Genomic DNA, 21,275 nt, shown 5'->3' with positions numbered 1-21,275 from the left:
ATATTACTTGTGAACATTATATTCTACGTATTTATTTGAGAATTTAATAACATTATATTCTACGTATTTATTTGAGTTGTTTCAATAATATTATTATTAAAATGTTGATGTTTACACATTTTTAAAAATATTTGTTATATAGATCTTTTTAAATAATATAATATATATTTTAATCGAAATTATATAACAATTTTATTGATTTATAAATAAAAATTATAAAAATAAAAATCGGATTAATCCACTAGAGTTTTGTCCCTCCTACTAACACTAGCATTTTTTATATCCTGGATAAGTTAATTAGACAGCTGGGTGTATAAATACAGCCTATAATTGTATCTTTTTGATGATGAAATAATATCATCTTTTTCCTTTCATTGTTCTTCTTTTCATATATTTTACAAGTATATAAAATGGAAAATTGGTATAATAAATGAAGCATTTGATTGCATGCGCTGCCATTCATACTATTATTATCATTATTAAAGCAAAAAGAGAACAGAAAAGAAGACATATTTTAGGGTTATATATAGAGGTGTGTTTGGTGATGGAATTCTGCAGAAATGAATAATTCTGCTGTAGCTGTAACAATGGAAGGAGATGAAGAGAGAGAAAATTTGTTAGGCAACAGAGATATTGATATTGAAGAAGAAGAAGTGAAAATGAAGGAGAAGATATGGTCAGAAACTCAGAAGATGTGGATAGTAGCAGGGCCTGCTATTTTCACCAGATTCTCTACTTTTGGTATATCACTTATTACTCAAGCTTTCATCGGAGATATTGCCTCCATTCAACTTGCTGCCTATTCTCTCGTTATCACTGTTCTTCTCAGGTTCGTTAGTGGCGTCCTGGTACGTATATGTCACTCACCGTAGTATTCACATGGACCTGATGATTAAATAATTGGTCATCCGTTAGATTTAAGCATAAATATAAGTCTTAGCATGCTTTGAATCTCCACCCTATAATTTTAATCAACCTAAATTTAACTGTGAATGATGAATTTAACCATATAAGATAAGATATTTAACATACTCATTCACTTTTAATTTATTTAGGGTGATACTAATATTAAGAGCATTGTCTCATAAATTTAAAGAGTTATAAGCTTCCTAATTATCAAATATCAGATATTTAAAATACCCTTCATGGCGAATTCATTTGGAGCCTCATGTTAATATCAGCAGAGGATCCAGAATTGAACTTATATACTCTTACACCATCTAAACAAAAGACTAACATCCAAAAAATATCTCAAATGGAGAGAAAACACATAATAAGAGGTGTTAAGACTCGAACTTATACTGAATTTGGATAGACTTGGTATTGGCTTGTTAATGTTTTGAGTCGAGTCTTCCGAAACCAACTTTTGATTGAGCTTTGATGAGTTTTTACCAAATTAATCCTGCATACATAGGATAAGTAGTATAAAACATCCAAAAAAAAATAAAAGCCTATAACATACTCCACCTATTTAAAAGACTTAAAAAAATAATCATCTGTCGTGGTCAAACTTTGAGAATAGTAGCTGCTACTGGAGTAGACATTCTGTTGATAGTGTGGTTATGTATAGATGTTAGCTGCTCGTGCTACTAAGGTGGATGACAGAGTAGAGAGATATTGAGAAAGGAGAAGCTGATTAGACTTTATGGCTTGATTTGTGACTTCCTAATATACGAACAAATCAAACCGCCAAAGCAGCCGTTAAGTGTTTTTTTTAAAGGGATTCGTGAGTTATGATTAGTTAAGAATTACATTCTAGAACTAATTAATCAATTTTTTTCCATGGTCATTAATTATATTATTTTGAATTAAAAATTATTGAATTATATATAGTAATTAAACCTATTCGCAAGGTTTCAAGCCGAACGGTTAGATAAATATATTTAGTATAAGGCCGGGCCGAGCCGGGCTAATTTGAGTTTTTTTAGATAAATACCAAACCCAATCTATTTTATGTGCAGGTTTGAATGGGTTTATATATATCTAAAACCCAATACATAGAGGGCGAGCCGGACGGACCAACGGATTCATTAACAGGTCTAATTCATCCTTTTAGCCAATTTGAGAGGCTAAAACTCTTTATCAAAAAGAATTCACATAATTGATGAGGGGTCTTCTTAAATGAAATTTGTGATCATCTGAAAATGTATGCAGCTGGGCATGGCCAGCGCATTGGAAACAGTATGTGGACAATCGTATGGAGCAAAACAATATCATATGCTTGGAATATATCTCCAAAGATCTTGGATACTTTTATTTTCAACTTGCTTCCTTCTTCTTCCTATGTTCTTCTTCGCCACTCCAATTTTAATGGCTTTAGGCCAGGATCCTGACATTTCAAGAGTTGCAGGATATATTTCTCTATGGCTAATTCCTATTATGGTTAGCCTCGTTCCTACATTTACATGCCAAATGTTTCTCCAAGAACATTATTATTTCTTACTTAGCTGCATTTTCACTCTTCATTCATGTGCTGCTTTCATGGCTTCTCACTGTCAAATACAAATTTGGAGTCGCTGGAGCTATGCTTTCTGCCGTTTTAGCATTTTGGTTACCCAATATTGGCCTGCTTTTGTATGTTATGTGTGGAAGTTGCAGCGAAACTTGGAAAGGTTTTTCTATGTTGGCTTTTAAGGATCTCTGGCCTATTTTCAAGCTTTCTTTATCTTCTGGTGCTATGATCTGGTAAACATTTTCTTAATTCTGAATTAGTACTTCTTGCTAATTAAGTTTATATGTTGTTCTTAATTCATATGTTCACTCTTAATAGAATCTTACCGTCCACACTCAGCTTTATTTAGAGCTGGATTTACAAGGCGAATCTAAATTATAACAAAATCATATTTGAATTGTTAGAATCGATGGTGAATTGTCCGAAACTGTCGCCTCCACCTATTAAAGAAATATGCTAAAAAAAAATTGTGATGATAACTAATGATGGAAGGAAATAATAAATTTAAAAAAACTGCAACAACACTGTTTATTATTATTAGTTATCATCACAATTTAAATGGACATTAACCATTATGTGGATTGACATATCCACTTTAAATCACACAATTTTTTTTTTATGAAAATATCTAAAATTTTTTACGTAAGTCTAGATCCATCCATTAGTTTGTCAAATGTCTAGAATTTGATTGAAAATTTTTTATTATTCGGTGATTGTTTTTTATACTCCCGTTAGCACCAACTTTAACCGCATACTTACTTACTGATCCAAATTTATTTCTGAAATCTTCAAACTTCACACTTCTAAGTTCTTTCGTAAATATGTCACCAACTTGGTCTCTAGTCTTCACGTACTTCATCTTAATGTCTGCACATAAGATCTTCTCTTGTATGAAATGGCAATGTACCTCCATGTGCTTAGTTCTTACGTGGAATATTGGACTCTCAGTCGAATGAATAGCTGACTTGTTATTGCAGTATAATCGTACCGAATAATCGACTAGCTGATGAAGATCCTTCATAAGCTGTATTACTCATGTATATTCTTGAGCTGATGTTTTTGTCACTCTATACTCTACTTCGGTACTCGATAATAAAACTGCATGTTGTCTTTTTCTACACCAATATATAAGTCCCCATCTGTGACTAAATACATAGATTGTATTTGAACGTCTTGTATTATGATCTCAAACATAATTAGTATCACAATATCCATGTACCTCACTTTTCATTTTTTCTTCTATATGCCCATGGTTACACAATATCCATGAGCTACTTGACTAAATGTCTCAACATATTCCACACCATATTTCTGCGAGAATTCATGAGCCACCAATCGAGCTTTATATCTTTCGACTGATTCATCAGGACATTACTTTACTTTATATACCCATTTGTAATAAATGGGCTTCACATCTTTGGGTTTGGGAAATAAATCTCAAATCTCATTTTTCTTCGAGTCATGTATTTCTTCTTCTATAGTATTTCTCCACTCTTTGCTTGAGGATACTTCTTCATACGTTATAGGCTCATTTACAACTTCTTCGATCAATGCTGCATTCATGAACTTAGGGTTTTGTCTCCTTTTTCTTGTTGACTTTCGCACTTGTGATTGATTATCCTTTGTTTCTTTATCATCGCTATCAATCGCCTTGAGCTAACTTGGCCATTCATTTTTAGGTGTTTGATGATGTATTCATGTATGCCATGAAGATTGAGTCTTTTCACGTAACTTGTTCCCAATGCTTTCTCCTACTGGTTCTACCTCATGAGTGATTTCTTCAGTCACCCATCCCTTTGAAGTATTTCTTATAATTTCTCCTTAATTTCTTTTGAATCGGGTACAACAACCTAATGAGTAGACCACAGGGATGAAGCTTTATCAAATATCATATTTCTTAAAGTGTAGCATCTCCATGTTATCGGATCACGACACTTTACCCATTTTTTTAATTGTCATAACCCACGAAGATGCATCTTATTGCTTTCTTATCAAATTTGTTGCACAAAAGCATGAATGAAAACATAATATACACACCCAAAAACTCGAAAATGATATACAGTGTGTTTGATCTTCCATAGCTACTCCATTTTGTTGTGGAGTATTAGGGCAAGTCAGCTGTTTAGCCAAAATATTTCCCAATTCAATTATATTTCACTCTTTAGCCCATTCATGGGTTGCTGTCACAAACGCTCTGATACCATGTCATAGAACCGATTGAATTTTTACTTAAGTATATCCATCCATTAGTTTGGAATTTGATAGAAAAATTTTTATTAGTCCACGATGATTTTTTTTATATTTATCAAGTTATCAATTTAAACTAGTTTCATTCCATCATTATCAAGTTGACAACAAGGGAAAAAAATTAAGTCAAAAACTCAAACTCTCAATCTCTACTAAGTTATTAAACAGAGTCTCATTTATAATTTGTAAATTAGTTTTATTGGGATTGTATTTACAATAGATTTAAATTCTAAGTATATCATTGATATAATATTAAAATTGCATTTGTAGACTAATATTTCATAATATTTTGATAAATATTTTATTTTTTTATAATATTATGAATTTGAATCAAATCATACGATATCAATTCAAATGTTGGGATTCATAATACGAGGATTTTGATTCACGGGTCGAATCTCGATTTTGGTACAATAAGACTGGAACTCAAAATTTATAATTTAAGTTTGAATATATTAATTGTGAAAAATGCAGATTTTTTGAGTTAGCTAACTTGATCTTGTGATTGACAGCCTTGAGTACTGGTACAACTCAATTCTGATTCTTTTGACAGGAAATCTGAAAAATGCTGAAGTCGCCATTGATGCTCTTGCTATCTGGTATCTACTTTTTTTCTTTCATTAATCCTTTCCATCTACTTATCTCATAAATGATTTAAGGAAAAGCCATATTTTTATTTTTGACATGTACTCTAAACTTCAACTGAGAAAAGCCTAATTTTCAAATTGAAGTCAAAGTTTTGATAAATACATGGATAAAAAAAGATCCTTTTGCCAATGATATAATCTTGTTGGCATTTTCAGCCTCAACATCAATGCATTGGAAATGATGATATCTATGGGTTTCTTGGCTGCTGCAAGGTAGGTACAGTCTAGTGATTTTTTTAGATTTTATATTAAATTGTGAGTGATATTGGAAATCTGAATTGAGTTGTGTGAGTTTTTCAATGAGAAATTTGTTAGGAAATAAATTATGGTTCACTCTTAAATTTGAGTTACTTTCGCAATCAAACTCCAGAATTACTTATTCCAATATAAAACAGTAGGCGTATAAAGAGGTCATTCTCTAGATAAATTTTTAAAAATATAAGAGCATCTTTCGGAGGTTGTTAGGCTCTGTTCTTTATCGCTGAAAAAAATTGAATTTAACTGAATACTACTGAACTTAACTGAATGCTACCGAACTTAACCGAACTTAACAATAATGATGATATTAAACTTTAAAATAATTTTAATGATAATATTGGACATTAATAAACTTATAATAATAATAATAGTTCTAATAAATTTAATAATATCAATAATAAATAAATATATTCTTACCAAAAAAAAAAATAATAAATAAATATATTATTAAAGATAAAACTAAATTGAATATCAAATAAAAGTTCGGGTTGATAAAATCTTGACTCGATAAAAGCCTATGAAATTAAATAAAAATGAGTCTAATTTAAATTAAAAATACAAATTACATACAAACACAAATTTACATATAATTTAAAGCCTATGAAATTAAATACAAATTTTCATATGAATATAAACTCTTAACTTTTTATTCTAATTAAGGGTTAAAGTGCAAAAATAACGTTTTGGGTCGGGAGTAATTTTACCCCTAACGTCTAAAATTGTGCAATTTTATCCCTAACATTGATAAATTCGGTAAATTTTAGAAACAATTCATAATATGGATGCAATTCCTAATTTTTAAATATGGATGCATACTTTAGTTTTAATTTTTTATTAAACGATATATACTTTAATAAACTATCATTTCTTGACTTTTATCTAATTTATAGATAATTATAAAGTATAAATAATAATAATAATAATAATAATATATAATAATAATAATAAATAATGATAAATTATAGATAAATAATAATAATTATTATAATATAATATGATAAATTACTGAATGCTGAAACTGAATGCTGAAACTGGATGCTGAACTGAACTGAACTGAACTGAATTGAACTAAACTGATTGTTACTGAAATTAAGTGATAAAGAACACGGCCTTAGTCCACTTTTAATAATATAAACAATTGACTTTTTGTTATTTAAGTCCATAAAATACATGTCATCACCAACAATATTCTTCATACTCACTCCTTATTTATTTTTTTATCATTGAAACTTTGATGTTATATTTATCAATAATGAGAGGTGAGAGACTCCTAAATAAGAATCCGTTAATAAAAAAAATGAAATACGGAGGGAACTAGGAGGGGAGAGGGGCTTTTAAAAAATAGAGAGAAAATAAAGACTGTTAGTGGTTTGAGGAGGAACTAATACGCTCTTGGAGTTGGATTTTGTCACAAACTCTTCCAAATTTAAGGGGATGTTTGATTATCTACTTTTCACCTCATGTTTGTCTTTTTACTTTAAAAGGCATGTGTTTGGTTAGACACCTCCTGTTTGCTTTTTACAGCTGAAAAGTAGCTTTTTACAAAAATAGGGAATCCATGCTTTTTAGAAAAACAGTTTTTTCTAAAGACAAACAGCAACCAGCAAACAGAAACAACAACCAGCAAACAGCAAGTATCCAAAAATCTTCTCATTTATTCCTTCTATTTATCTGTTGTTGAAGGGCTTTGCTTTGAACCAAATCTAAAATTATTAGCAATGGGACAAATAACTATTTAAGTTTTGTCCATGTTAAACCATTAAGTTTTGTGCTTCTGTCTCAAATTATTCTTAAACCAAAAATTTGCTTTTCTGGCCCCAAGTCCTTAATGGCAAAAGACTTGCTCAATTATTTTCCCATATTGTTATTTCTGAAAATAATTTCTCTAACAATTAGCATGTCATCAACATATAACAATAAAATAAAAAATGATCATCAGAAAAAATTTTAACGAAGAGGCAATGATCTGAAGTAGTCTTCTTGTAGCCTTGCTCCCTCATAACTGACTCAAACTTCGTGTACCACTGCCTCGGTGCTTGATTCAAGCTGTAAAGACTCTTCTTTAACTTACAGACATAATTATATTATCCTTTCTTCTCAAAACTCTCTAGTTGCTCCATGTATATTTGTTCTTCCAAATCATCACGAAAAAAGGGTATTTTCAATTCCATTTGCTCAACCTTTAAGTCCTGACTTGCTGCTAACCCAAACACAATATGAATGGATGTCATCTTCACCATTGGTGAAAAAATCTCATCAAATTTGATGCCTTTTATTTAAATGTATCCTTTCACAGCTAATTGAGATTTGAATGCATGTTGTGAATTAGCTTCTTCATTCTTAATCATGAACACATATCTGTTCTTTTAAAGCCTTTTTTCCTTCAGACAACCTCACCAACTTGAAAATCATATTCTCATGCAAGGAGTTCATATCATCTTGCATGCCATGGATCCACTTCTTCTCATGTTCATCATCCATGGTTTCTTCAAAGTGTTCTGATTCTCCATAATTATCTAAAACATATTCATTTAGAGAGTATCTAGTAAAGCGTTGAATAACTCTACCAGATCTTGTTCAAATTGGAGAAACTTTTGGAATTGGTGGTTGATGGGTGAACTTCTTCATCAACATTATCTGTAACCCCCTCATTTGGATCACATGATATCTCACACAATATCAGTCATAGACATGTTTTCAATTCTCAATCATATAAACTTCAATCTCATATAAATTTTACATATTATACATAAGAGAAAGCATTTATAATTTACAATACACGTTTAAGTCATTATCCTACACAGAGGATTTACAAAACAAAAGTACATTCACAAGACTCCAAAATGCCTAGATGAGAATGGACTGACACTGCTGGTGCGACCTTAAGCAAGAAGAACTCCACCTAACCTGTAAAATCTGTTGGCAAGGGGTGAGCTGCCTACTCAATAAACATATTACACATATATGTATATACAAGTAATGTAAAGAGCACAAACCAAAATAGGTCATCAGTACCAAGTTAGAATTTATTCATTTAGAATAGTAATACTGATTTTAGAAAGGCCTTGCTATACTTAGACAATATATATAAAATGGTCCTTGGGCCCAATCTGTATTCCGGCTCACTAAATTCGGAATACAATCATCTGTGCTACGGAGGAGTTACACTCACTCACGTACTCATATATCTCAACACATGTGCTTCCGGCTCACAATATTCGGATAGCACTCTCAACTTGGACCATTTCATATATCCATCTAAGCAAGCTCATATTCATTTATAATCCAACCATTATTCAGTTCCAGTATGTGCACAAGGCTTAACATGCCGTATTTACGCATAACACTGCAACATACTCAATCATAACACTTTCTTATCAATCATGACGTATCATAAACACTCAAACATTATCCACATCATTCACATCAGATTAAACCACATCTCACACTCAACAAGTCACAAGGCACAATACATTCATACACATATATAAGCAATATGCTTACCGTCGCACTTGGTTCGATCTATTCAACACGATCGGGTGTGCGTTCAATTGCACCTTGCCCTCCTAATGTCACATAACATTGATACAATTAGACTTAACATAAACTTAATGAAAATAGAAACTAAGGAATGCTATATGATTTACAAGACACTAATGCCACAAAGTTCATGCAATCTAATCCTTTTGTCTTAGATCATCACATGACCTACTTGCACACATTCTGCCATAACTTTCTGTATATGAATCCAAATGCCCTGATTCTTGAACCTACTGAAACTAGACATATATGGGTAGAACATATCCAAAATTCACTTTAATATAACTTCTACACAATATATGGCATGTAAAATGATTCGGTCCTGTTTCCAGCCAAGAAATAGACTATTCAGATTTGCATCTACCATAATTCACTCAACCTAGCTCACAATAAACACAATGGATTGCCAAATCCTTTTACAGACATATACTTCAAGTATTTAGTAACACTTTTGTATAAAGAAACTTTCTCCAATTCGGAATGTAAGATCCTCAAAATGCTACATCAACATGGCTGCCTCACATGACATTCAATTTCGAGGCAGTCATGATCCATCTAGGTTTTCTTCCTCTATATATGGAATTAAAGTCCCATATTTTACAGAGGGTTTCATAACACATATAGGAACATATGTTATGCTTTATGTATCTTCAAATTCGAACAATATCAATATGAAAAACATGCTCCAAAATGACTGAAAGCAGTACCCTAGATTTCTGTTTAGGGCACTTGATACATATCTTTCATTTGGACAGCCTAAAACCAATGAAAACAACACCAAAACTCAACAAGCTCAATCACAACTCATCCACAACAAATCCTATGATCATACCTAGGTTTTTTCAGAATCTCCAACTCATAGAAAACAAGCTAAAACAGCATACTAACCTTCAACTTGTGTCTATCACCTAGTATGCTTCCTAACTTGACTTGTTTGGCTTGAAAATGGAAGAAATTGGAAGAGTTTTGTTTGGAGGATGTTAGGGTATATCAAAGGAAGGTTTGCTGAAGTTTTGGTCGAAATTGTGGCTGGAAATGAGGAGAAATGAGTTGTATCAATCATTGTTAAAACAAAGAGGCATACTTTGTCTTACTTGAGTGACACCCCGTGCTTGCTCACAAACCTCCAATCCAGCCCTCCACAAATGTAAGTTAATCAATTTAGGACATATGAATTCATTAATTCATTCATTTAAGTCCTAACTCAATTAACCAATCGTTACATCTTAACGACACACTAATCGCCTACTAATCGCACGATAATCGCATTATGCATACAAAACTTCTACTGACAATGAGATGAATCTAAAATGTATGTATTCAATCATGAAAATATATATGAATGTGGGAAGACTCATATGTTAGGGTTTTGGGGATGTTAAAGTTCTTCCCCCCTTAAAGAATTTCGTCCCCGAAATTCACTTACCAGAAGCTTCAAATAGGTAAGGATATTGTGTCCTCATATTTTCTTCTACCTCCCAAGTTGCCTCATCAAGTGTTTGATTATGACTCCATCTCACCTTAACCATTGGAATTTCACGGTTTCTGAGTCGTTTCATTTCTCGTCCCAAAATCTCTAAAGGTTGCTCACGAATAGTTAAGTCTGTATTCACTATTGCAATATCAGGTTCAGGAATCATATGACTTGGGTCTGATCTATATCTTCTCAATACTGACACATGAAATACATCATGTATTAAAGACAATTCTGGTGGTAGAGCTAACCTATAAGCCAATGGTCCAACTCTCTCAATGATCTCATAAGGCCCGATGTATCTTGGATTCAACTTCCCTCTTCTGCCAAAACGAACTATTCCTTTCCATGGAGATATTTTTAAAAACACTTTATCTCCAACTTTATATTCCATCTCCCTTCGGTGCTGATCCACATAGGCTTTCTGACGTTCCTGTGCAGCTTTTAAATACTTCTTTCTGACATTGATCTTCTCAACAGTTTCCTGGACTAACTCAGGTCCTTCCAATTGTCTCATTCCTTCAACATCCCAACATATAGGGCTTCTACACGGTCTTCCATATAGTGCCTCATAAGGTGCCATGCCTATACTTGAATGATAACCATTATTATAAGCAAACTCCATAAGAGGTAAATGTATATCCCACTCACCTTGGAAATTAAGAACACAAGCTCTCATCATATCCTCTAAGGTCTGAATAGTTCTTTCCGATTGTCCATCTGTCTGTGGATGAAAGGCTATACTGAAATGCAATTTTGTTCCCAATGAGTGCTGTAAACTGCCCCAAAATCTAGATGTAAATCTAGGATCACGATCTGAAACAATAGATATAGGTACTCCATGCAACCTCACTATTTGTTCCACATAAAGTCTAGCCAATTTATCCATCGAGTCTGTCTGTTGAACCGGTAGAAAGTGAGCAGATTTCGTAAGTCTATCCACTATCACCCATATACTATCGTGTCTACGCCTTGTTCTTGGTAATCCCATCACAAAATCCATAGTGATCCTCTCCCATTTCCACTCTGGTATGGTTAAAGGTTTTAGTTTTCCCACGGGAGCTTGATGCTCAGCTTTAACCTGTTGACATGTCAAACATTTGGAAACAAAATCAGATACATCTTTCTTCATTGTAGGCCACCAGTAAAAAGGTCTCAAATTTCTGTACATCTTTGTCATTCCTGGGTGCATAGCATAAGGAGAATTATGTGCTTCCTGTAGAATTTCTGATCTTAAATTTGCTACATCTGGAACACATAATCGACTACCTATCATCATAGTTCCATCATCTTCCACAGAAATATCAGGTCTTTTACCTTGTTGTACATGATCTCGCATTTTCTGTAAATAAGGATCATGCCATTGTGCTTCTTGGATCCTTTCTTTCAAATATGGTTTTACTCGTAGTGTAGCCATCAAACCTGTTACTTCATTTACTTCTAACTGCACATCCATGGCTCGCATCTCCACTAGTGAATTCAAACTATAATTCTTCATACTAGCCACAATATCAACACTCTTTCTACTCAAAGCATCTACAACCACATTAGCTTTTCCTGGATGGTAATCTATTGTACAATCATAATCTTTTAATAGCTCAATCCATCTCCTTTGTCTTAGGTTCAACTCCTTCTGTGTAAAGATGTACTTCAAACTCTTGTGATCAGTGAGAATCTGAAATGTCTCCCCATATAGGTAATGTCTCCATACCTTCAATGCATGGATGACTGCTGCCAACTCTAAGTCGTGTGTGGGGTAATTCATCTCATGAGGTCTCAGTTGCCTAGAATCATATGCAATGACTTTCCCATTTTGCATTAGAACACATCCCAAACCTTGTCCCGAGGCATCTGTATAAACAACAAAGCCACCACCTTCAGAAGGTAACACTAACACTGGTGCGGAAGTCAATCTCTTCTTTAGTTCCTCAAAGCTTTGGTGACATTTATCATTCCACTGGAATACAACTCCCTTTCTCAGCAATTTAGTTAATGGACCTGCAATCAGAGAAAAACCCTCTACAAATCTCCTGTAATAACCAGCTAACCCAAGAAAACTCCTAAGCTCTGTAACGTTCTTTGGCGGTTCCCATTCATCAATAGCTTTAATTTTGGAAGGGTCGGGTTGAACCCCTTCACCTGACACCACATGACCAAGGAATACAACTTCATCCATCCAAAATTCACATTTGCTCAGCTTTGCATACATCTGATTATCTCTTAAAATTTTCAAAACAATTCTCAAATGTTGTTCATGCTCACCCACAGTTCTTGAATACACTAGGATATCATCAATGAATACCACAACAAACTTATCTAGATATGGCTAAAAAGTCTTGTTCATTAATGCCATGAAAGCTGCAGGAGCGTTAGTCAAGCCAAAAGGCATCACAAGAAACTCAAAATGACCATACCTTGTACGAAAAGCAGTTTTAGGTATGTCAGCTTCTGCAACTCTCAACTGCCAATAGCCCGATCGTAGATCAATCTTTGAAAAAGTACGAGCTCCTCTAAGCTGATCTAGCAAATCATCAATTCGAGGCAATGGATACTTGTTTTTCACTGTCATTCTGTTCAATTGTCTGTAATCAATACACAATCACATACTTCCATCTTTCTTCTTCACAAATAATACAGGTGCTCCCCACGGTGAAGTACTGGGTCGTATAAACCCCTTTTCAAGTAGTTCTTCTATTTGTTTCTTCAATTCTTGTAATTCCATTGGATCCATTCTATATGGAGCAATTGATATAGAAGATACTCCTGGCATGGTCTCAATAGGAAAATCAATCTCCCTATGAGGTGGTAATCCTGGTAGTTCATCTACGAATACATCTGCAAAATCTCTCACCACTGGAATATTCTCCAATTTGCCTCCATCCTCCCTAGTGTCCACAACATGAGCTAAATATGCCTCACACCCATTTCTAATCCATCTAATTGCTTGAATTGCAGATATTAAACAAGATGGCACAACCTTTCTCTCCCCAACAACTAACACAGTTGATTCTGAATTACAATGTAACACAACTTCCTTTGAACAACAATCCACCCCCTCACTTTTATAGGACAATCTCTCAGAACCTGATTTACAATCACATTATTCCCAACTGGCAGGATAACTCCCACATCATATCCTAATGGTTCTACCTTCCCATTTATTTTCAATATAAACTCAGGTGTTATGTATGAATGAGTGGATCCAGGGTCAATCAAAACAAAAGCTAAGGTATCAAGGATAGAAATTGTACCGGATATAACCTCTGGTGCTGTTTGAGCTTCACCTCTCGTCATATTGAAGGCTCTATTTCGTGGTAAAGTTTGTGTCTGTCCGCCCATAGGAGCATCATGTCTACCCCATCTACCTCCTCCTCGACCTCTGCCTCTGCCTCTATCCACTCCAGCTGTACCACCTCCTATATTAGACTGAGGTTGAACTCTCTCTCCTCTATCAACTAACAAGGGACAATTATTACGATAATGGCCTGTTTCTCCACACTCAAAACATGTACCCTTCTTAAATGAACCATAACACTCTCCTGTGTGAGATCGGCCACATCTGCCACAAACCAGGGAAGGTCCCCAACACTCACCTCTGTGTACCCGTCCACATGTCTGACAAGATGGAAAAGATGTTGTTCTCGCTCCTCCTCTATACCCACTATTAAACCGACCACCTGAAAATCTGTTACTACCCACAGATGGAGCACTACTCAAAACATCTCCAAATCCGCCCCGTGATCTATGACCATGTCAACATGCTTTAGCATAAGAAAATATGATTATGTGGTCTTACCCTAGGAATCCAAAACAAGTCATACACAACCAAATCCCTAGGAAAGTAGACCCGCTCTGATACCACTAAATGTAACCCCCTCATTTGGATCACATGATATCTCACACAATATCAGTCATAGACATGTTTTCAATTCTCAATCATATAAACTTCAATCTCATATAAATTTTACATATTATACATAAGAGAAAGCATTTATAATTTACAATACACGTTTAAGTCATTATCATACACAGAGGATTTACAAAACAAAAGTACATTCACAAGACTCCAAAATGCCTAGATGAGAATGGACTGACACTGCTGGTGCGACCTTAAGCAAGAAGAACTCCACCTAACCTGTAAAATCTGTTGGCAAGGGGTGAGCTGCCTACTCAATAAACATATTACACATATATGTATATACAAGTAATGTAAAGAGCACAAACCAAAATAGGTCATCAGTACCAAGTTAGAATTTATTCATTTAGAATAGTAATACTGATTTTAGAAAGGCCTTGCTATACTTAGACAATATATATAAAATGGTCCTTGGGCCCAATCTGTATTTCGGCTCACTAAATTCGGAATACAATCATCTGTGCTACGGAGGAGTTACACTCACTCACGTACTCATATATCTCAACACATGTGCTTTCGGCTCACAATATTCGGATAGCACTCTCAAATTGGACCATTTCACATATCCATCTAAGCAAGCTCATATTCATTTATAATCCAACCATTATTCAGTTCCAGTATGTGCACAAGGCTTAACATGCCGTATTTACGCATAACACTGCAACATACTCAATCATAACACTTTCTTATCAATCATGACGTATCATAAACACTCAAACATTATCCACATCATTCACATCAGATTCAACCACATCTCACACTCAACAAGTCACAAGGCACAATACATTCATACACATATATAAGCAATATGCTTACCGTCGCACTTGGTTCGATCTATTCAACACGATCGGGTGTGCGTTCAATTGCACCTTGCCCTCCTAATGTCACATAACATTGATACAATTAGACTTAACATAAACTTAATGAAAATAGAAACTAAGGAATGCTATATGATTTACAAGACACTAATGCCACAAAGTTCATGCAATCTAATCCTTTTGTCTTAGATCATCACATGACCTACTTGCACACATTCTGCCATAACTTTCTGTATATGAATCCAAATGCCCTGATTCTTGAACCTACTGAAACTAGACATATATGGGTAGAACATATCCAAAATTCAATTTAATATAACTTCTACACAATATATGGCATGCAAAATGATTCGGTCCTGTTTCCAGCCAAGAAACAGACTATTCAGATTTGCATCTACCATAATTCACTCAACCTAGCTCACAATAAACACAATGGATTGCCAAATCCTTTTACAGACATATACTTCAAGTATTTAGGAACACTTTTGTATAAAGAAACTTTCTCCAATTCGGACTTTAAGATCCTCAAAATGCTACATCAACATGGCTGCCTCACATGACATTCAATTTCGAGGCAGTCATGATCCATCTAGGTTTTCTTCCTCTATATATGGAATTAAAGTCCCATATTTTACAGAGGGTTTCATAACACATATAGGAACATATGTTATTCTTTATGTATCTTCAAATTCGAAAAATATCAATATGAAAAACAGGCTCCAAAATGACTGAAAGCAGTACCCTAGATTTCTGTTTAGGGCACTTGATACATATCTTTCATTTGGACAGCCTAAAACCAATGAAAACAACACCAAAACTCAACAAGCTCAATCACAACTCATCCACAACAAATCCTATGATCATACCTAGGTTTTTTCAGAATCTCCAACTCATAGAAAACAAGCTAAAACAGCATACTAACCTTCAACTTGTGTCTATCACCTAGTATGCTTCCTAACTTGACTTGTTTGGCTTGAAAATGGAAGAAATTGGAAGAGTTTTGTTTGGAGGATGTTAGGGTATATCAAATGAAGGTTTGCTGAAGTTTTGGTCGAAATTGTGGCTGGAAATGAGGAGAAATGAGTTGTATCAATCATTGTTAAAACAAAGAGGCATACTTTGTCTTACTTGAGTGACACCTCGTGCTTGCTCACAAACCTCCAATCCAGCCCTCCACAAATGTAAGTTAATCAATTTAGGACATATGAATTCATTAATTCATTCATTTAAGTCCTAACTCAATTAACCAATCGTTACATCTTAACGACACACTAATCGCCTACTAATCGCACGATAATCGCATTATGCATACAAAACTTCTACTGACAATGAGATGAATCTAAAATGTATGTATTCAATCATGAAAATATATATGAATGTGGGAAGACTCATATGTTAGGGTTTTGGGGATGTTAAATTATCTCATTCAGTGGGAACATCTTGATCAACTATTTCAGGTTGATCAGTCTAAACTTCTTCTCTAACTATCCTAACACTAGTGTTGGAGGAACTAGATGTAGGTCTTTTGAACTAGTTTCAAGTCTAGGAGCATCTTTTCCGGACTTCTCAATGTCTTCAATTGCCTGATGTTCGATGAAGATCGCATCATGGCTTCTGATTGATTTTTTATTAACTGAATGAAAGAACTTATATCCAAAGTCTGTTGGGTATACATCTCAAGTCCCACATCGGAAAGATACAAGGGAGTTATATAGTTTATAAAGAAGTTCACCAACTATATTAGAATGAGACCTTTTGGGAAGGACCCCAAAAACAAATCTGTGCGGGCTTGGCCTAAAGCGGTCAATATCATACTAATGGTGGAGCTGTTGGTGAACTTGTGGGCCCTATAAATGGTATCAGAGCCGATGGTTCGGCTGGGAGAACATGCATACAATGCTCGGAGTCATGGTGCATGAGATCTAAGGAGATGTGGGAGGCTCTCAGTGTGACCTCGCGATGGAAAATCTGTGTTTGGTGCCTTGTGTCGAAAGTCTTCCTGATATTGTGGTGATCAGGCGACGTGTTTCGCGGGTTGGCGGCGGTACAAGATGATTAGACAGATTATCCTTGAAGGGGAGGCTTGTGGTCCTTGGTCTGAGGGGAGGATTGTTGGGTATACATCCCAAGTCCCACATCGGAAAGATACAAGGGAGTTACATAGTTTATAAAGAAGTTCACCAACTACATTAGCATGAGGCCTTTTGGGAAGGAGCCCAAAAACAAATCCGTGCGGGCTTGGCCCAAAGCGGACAATATCATACTAATGGTGGAGCTGTTGGTGAACTCGTGGGCCCTACAAAGTCATCTTGGACATAACTTATAAATACACAATATTGTATCTTGACATTAAGCTTAGATCTTTCATCCTTAGGAATGTGGACAAAAGCTTGAGAACCAAGCACTTACAATAGTTTATAGGAAACATCTTTTTCAGAGCACACCTTTTCTGGAATATCATATCTAGAGGCACATATGGTGAAAGGTTCAAAACATAAGCCGATATAACCAGAACTCATTATGAAAATTTATGTGTGGGAGTAAGCATCTAACTATCTCCATCAAAGTCGTGTTCATCCTTTGATCTAAATCGTTCCACTGTGGTGTTTTTAGAGGAGTTTGCTGATGTCAAATACCATGTTCCTTGTAATACACATCAAATGGACCAATGTACTCTCCACCATTGTTTGGCTGAATGCACTTCAGCTTCTTATCGATTTGTCTCTTAACTTGTGCTAAAAAAATTCTAAAAACATTTAACATTTTATCATTTGATTTTAAAGTGTATGTCTATGTTTTTCCAGAGTGATCATCTGTGAAAGTCACAAAGTAGTGAGAAACAGCAAGTGACTTTGGTAATGGCCCATGTTGATCTTAGAGTACCAGACCTAACACATTTCCACTATTGAATGAGATGAACTCTTGAAAGCAACTTTGTTTTGTTTTAAACCTATACAAGTAGCAAATTTATTTAAATGAACATAATCTAATCCAGTTAGAATATTTTTCTTGGCTAGTTTTGTCATACCTTTCTCAAGCTTCTTGGGAGAGTTTTGTATATATCAGACACAATTTTGAGTACTAATTGCCTTTTGCTACCATGATTGAACCTTTGGTGAGCTTCCATTGGCCATTGTGAAAGGTATTATAGAAATTTTCTTCATCAAACTTGTCTACAGATATCAGATTCCATTATAAAATAGTGGGCTTACAAAGAGGAGGTTCTCAAAACAATTTTCTAAAGATAAAACCAAATTAGTGGCATTCAGGTGTTTTTCAAAAATACTCTAAGATAATTATCTTATTATTTTGTCACCACCCGGAATAATTGAACTATCCTCTCTAAAACTCTCTTAAACCCTCAACTCTCTCTTTATAGAACTAATTATTCTCTGCCTTGTACAAATTTTAAGGACTCATTGCATGGCTTTATATAGCCATGAAATGCAAGGCATTTCAATAAATTAGTTGAAAAGTTGTGCCACCATTTATGGCATGGAATATTGACTTTGATTTTACTTTTTTTCATGTTCGTCATTAATTGGGACAACTAACTACTACCTGATAAAAATTACAGTGTTAGAGTTTCAAATGAGCTTGGAAGAGGAAGCTCAAAAGCTGCAAAATTCTCAATAGTGAATGTAGTTGTCACATCGTTTGTTATTGGAATGGTTTTGTTTCTGATTTTCCTGTTGATGAGAGGAAAAATAGCATACATATTTACCAAAAGTGAGCAAGTAGCTGACCTTTCACCACTCCTTGCTTTTTCTATACTCATGAACAGCATCCAACCTGTCCTCTCATGTTCGTATTTGAAAAGAGGTTAATTAATAATTAATTAATGTTATGCAGGAGTTGCTATAGGAGCCGGGTGGCAAAGCATAGTAGCATATGTTAATAATATTGCTTGCTATTACTTAATTGGGATTCCAGTTGGAGTTGTACTTGGTTATGTTGTCGGCCTCCAAGTCAAGGTAATTAAGCATCGATTTTGTTTGGTTGTTCATATCTAGTGTTTATTGTTGATATCATTTGGTATTGCATGTAGCTATCTAGTTGATTTTCCTTTACAAAGTAGCTATTATAAGTTGTTTCTTAATCCTAATAAAACATTTTTTTTATTGTTTGGAGTGAGAAACTCAAAAAGGCAAAAGGAGTTACAAAAATAAGAACTAACGGATATTAAATATGTTAAAAAAAATTAGAATTTTCTTTTCTAGTTTTTATTTTTCACATGCTTAAATACTTATTTCTACTAATTGCAGGATGTTTGGATTGGGATGGTTTTTGGAACATTTATTCAAACTGTTGCTCTCATTATAATTGCCTTCAAAACTGACTGGGAAAAACAGGTATTGGAAAAAAATTATTCTACTTACATTCATGCGCCTCAACTTTGGCATTACTTTATTTATGGTTCTTAAACTTTAAAATCGTACATAAAATCCTTTAATTTTGGCTCTTAGAACGTTTCCAAGAAGATGACACGACTCTCTAAATAAGAGTAAATTACATTTATGTCCTTCAACACACTCCTTACTTTATTTATGGTCCTTAAACTTCAAAAGCGTACGTAAAAATTCCTTAACTTTGCCATTTAGAGCATCTCCAACATGGTGACATTGCTCTCTAAATTGTCAAATTTAGCTAGTCATTTAGATAATGAGGCATTTCGGTGAAATGACTCTCTTAAATATTTAGATAGTCATCCTCACTAGCTAAATTTGACTAGTCCATTAAAATTACTTAGATTATCATTTCTACCAACTCCATAATAAAATGTTACCTGCTATTAGAGTGATCAATGGTTAAACGAGTTTTATAACTGAATAACACCTAAATGATCCTCACACTAAAAAGTTCAAAATTTAAAATTACTTAGAAATTTAAAGTATTATTTTTATCAGCTCTCTACAATGAAATGTTATTGACTATCAGGGTGATCGTGAGTTAAAAGACTAGTTTAAGTTGTAAGATACTCAAATTTCATTTTTTTTTTAGAGGTTAAAAGTTTAAGTATACTCTTCAAAAGGATTTAGAATAAATATATCATTGTATTTTTCTGTTTAGTTACATATTTTCATATATCAAATAAATGGTTAAATATGTCATCGTAATTGTTAACGGCAGACAAATATACACTTATTTGAAAGGTAAGCTTATTTGGTATAATTCTGTTATTCTAGTCATCACACCACTAAAAGTATATTTGTTTATCATTAACAATTATAATGATATATTTGGTTGTTTATTTAATATAGGTGAGGTGTCATGTGAGGTGGAGGTAATGAGGAGGCATATTAATCAATTTCTTAAAATTTGCAGGTAATTTTAGCTCGTAAACGGGTTAACAAATGGTATATAGAAGATTGACACAGAAGATACGACTTTAAGCTAGTTTACTTGTTGTAATTCACCAATCGATTAATTTTGGTACTTACATGTTTTGTGTCATAATAAAACAATGAAATGGACTAAAGGGCCATTCGATTTACTTATTCCAGTTATTGTTTGATATTGTTGTTAGATGTTTACTGTTTGTTGTTGTTGATAGGTACTAGATGTTAGTCAATTTTTTTGCTAAAAGCACATGTTTCAAAATCTTATCAAGCATTTTTTATCTCATGTTTAGAATTAAAAAGCTAAATGCAGTTCCGAAAAATGGAAAATAACAGACACTAATTTGGTTTTTTTTATTTTTAGTTTGTAAGTATTGTTGTTTTTTCTAACATATACTTAATCGTTGCCTTTTATATAAAAGATAAGATACAAACTGTTTTCTAACATTTTTTAGAAAGTGTAAATAATATTTTTAAGGTAAGAAATAGTAAAATTTTGTCTTTAACATAAGACTCGGACATGAAGTAATTTTTGCTTAAGTAATAGGGCCCATAACATGAGACTCTTACATGAACTCGAAGAT

General features: G+C 33.9%; 1 pseudogene; it reads left to right on the top strand.

Moving 5' to 3' along the window:
- Positions 1-587: 587 nt before the first annotated feature.
- LOC136206724 (protein DETOXIFICATION 21-like) lies at positions 588-20,896 on the top strand (annotated as a pseudogene).
- The last annotated feature ends 379 nt before the right edge of the window (positions 20,897-21,275 follow it).

The sequence above is a fragment of the Euphorbia lathyris genome, chromosome 9 (assembly GCF_963576675.1).
Source record: "Euphorbia lathyris chromosome 9, ddEupLath1.1, whole genome shotgun sequence".
Lineage (NCBI taxonomy): Eukaryota > Viridiplantae > Streptophyta > Magnoliopsida > Malpighiales > Euphorbiaceae > Euphorbia > Euphorbia lathyris.
This window is presented reverse-complemented; position numbering and strand designations above follow the sequence as displayed.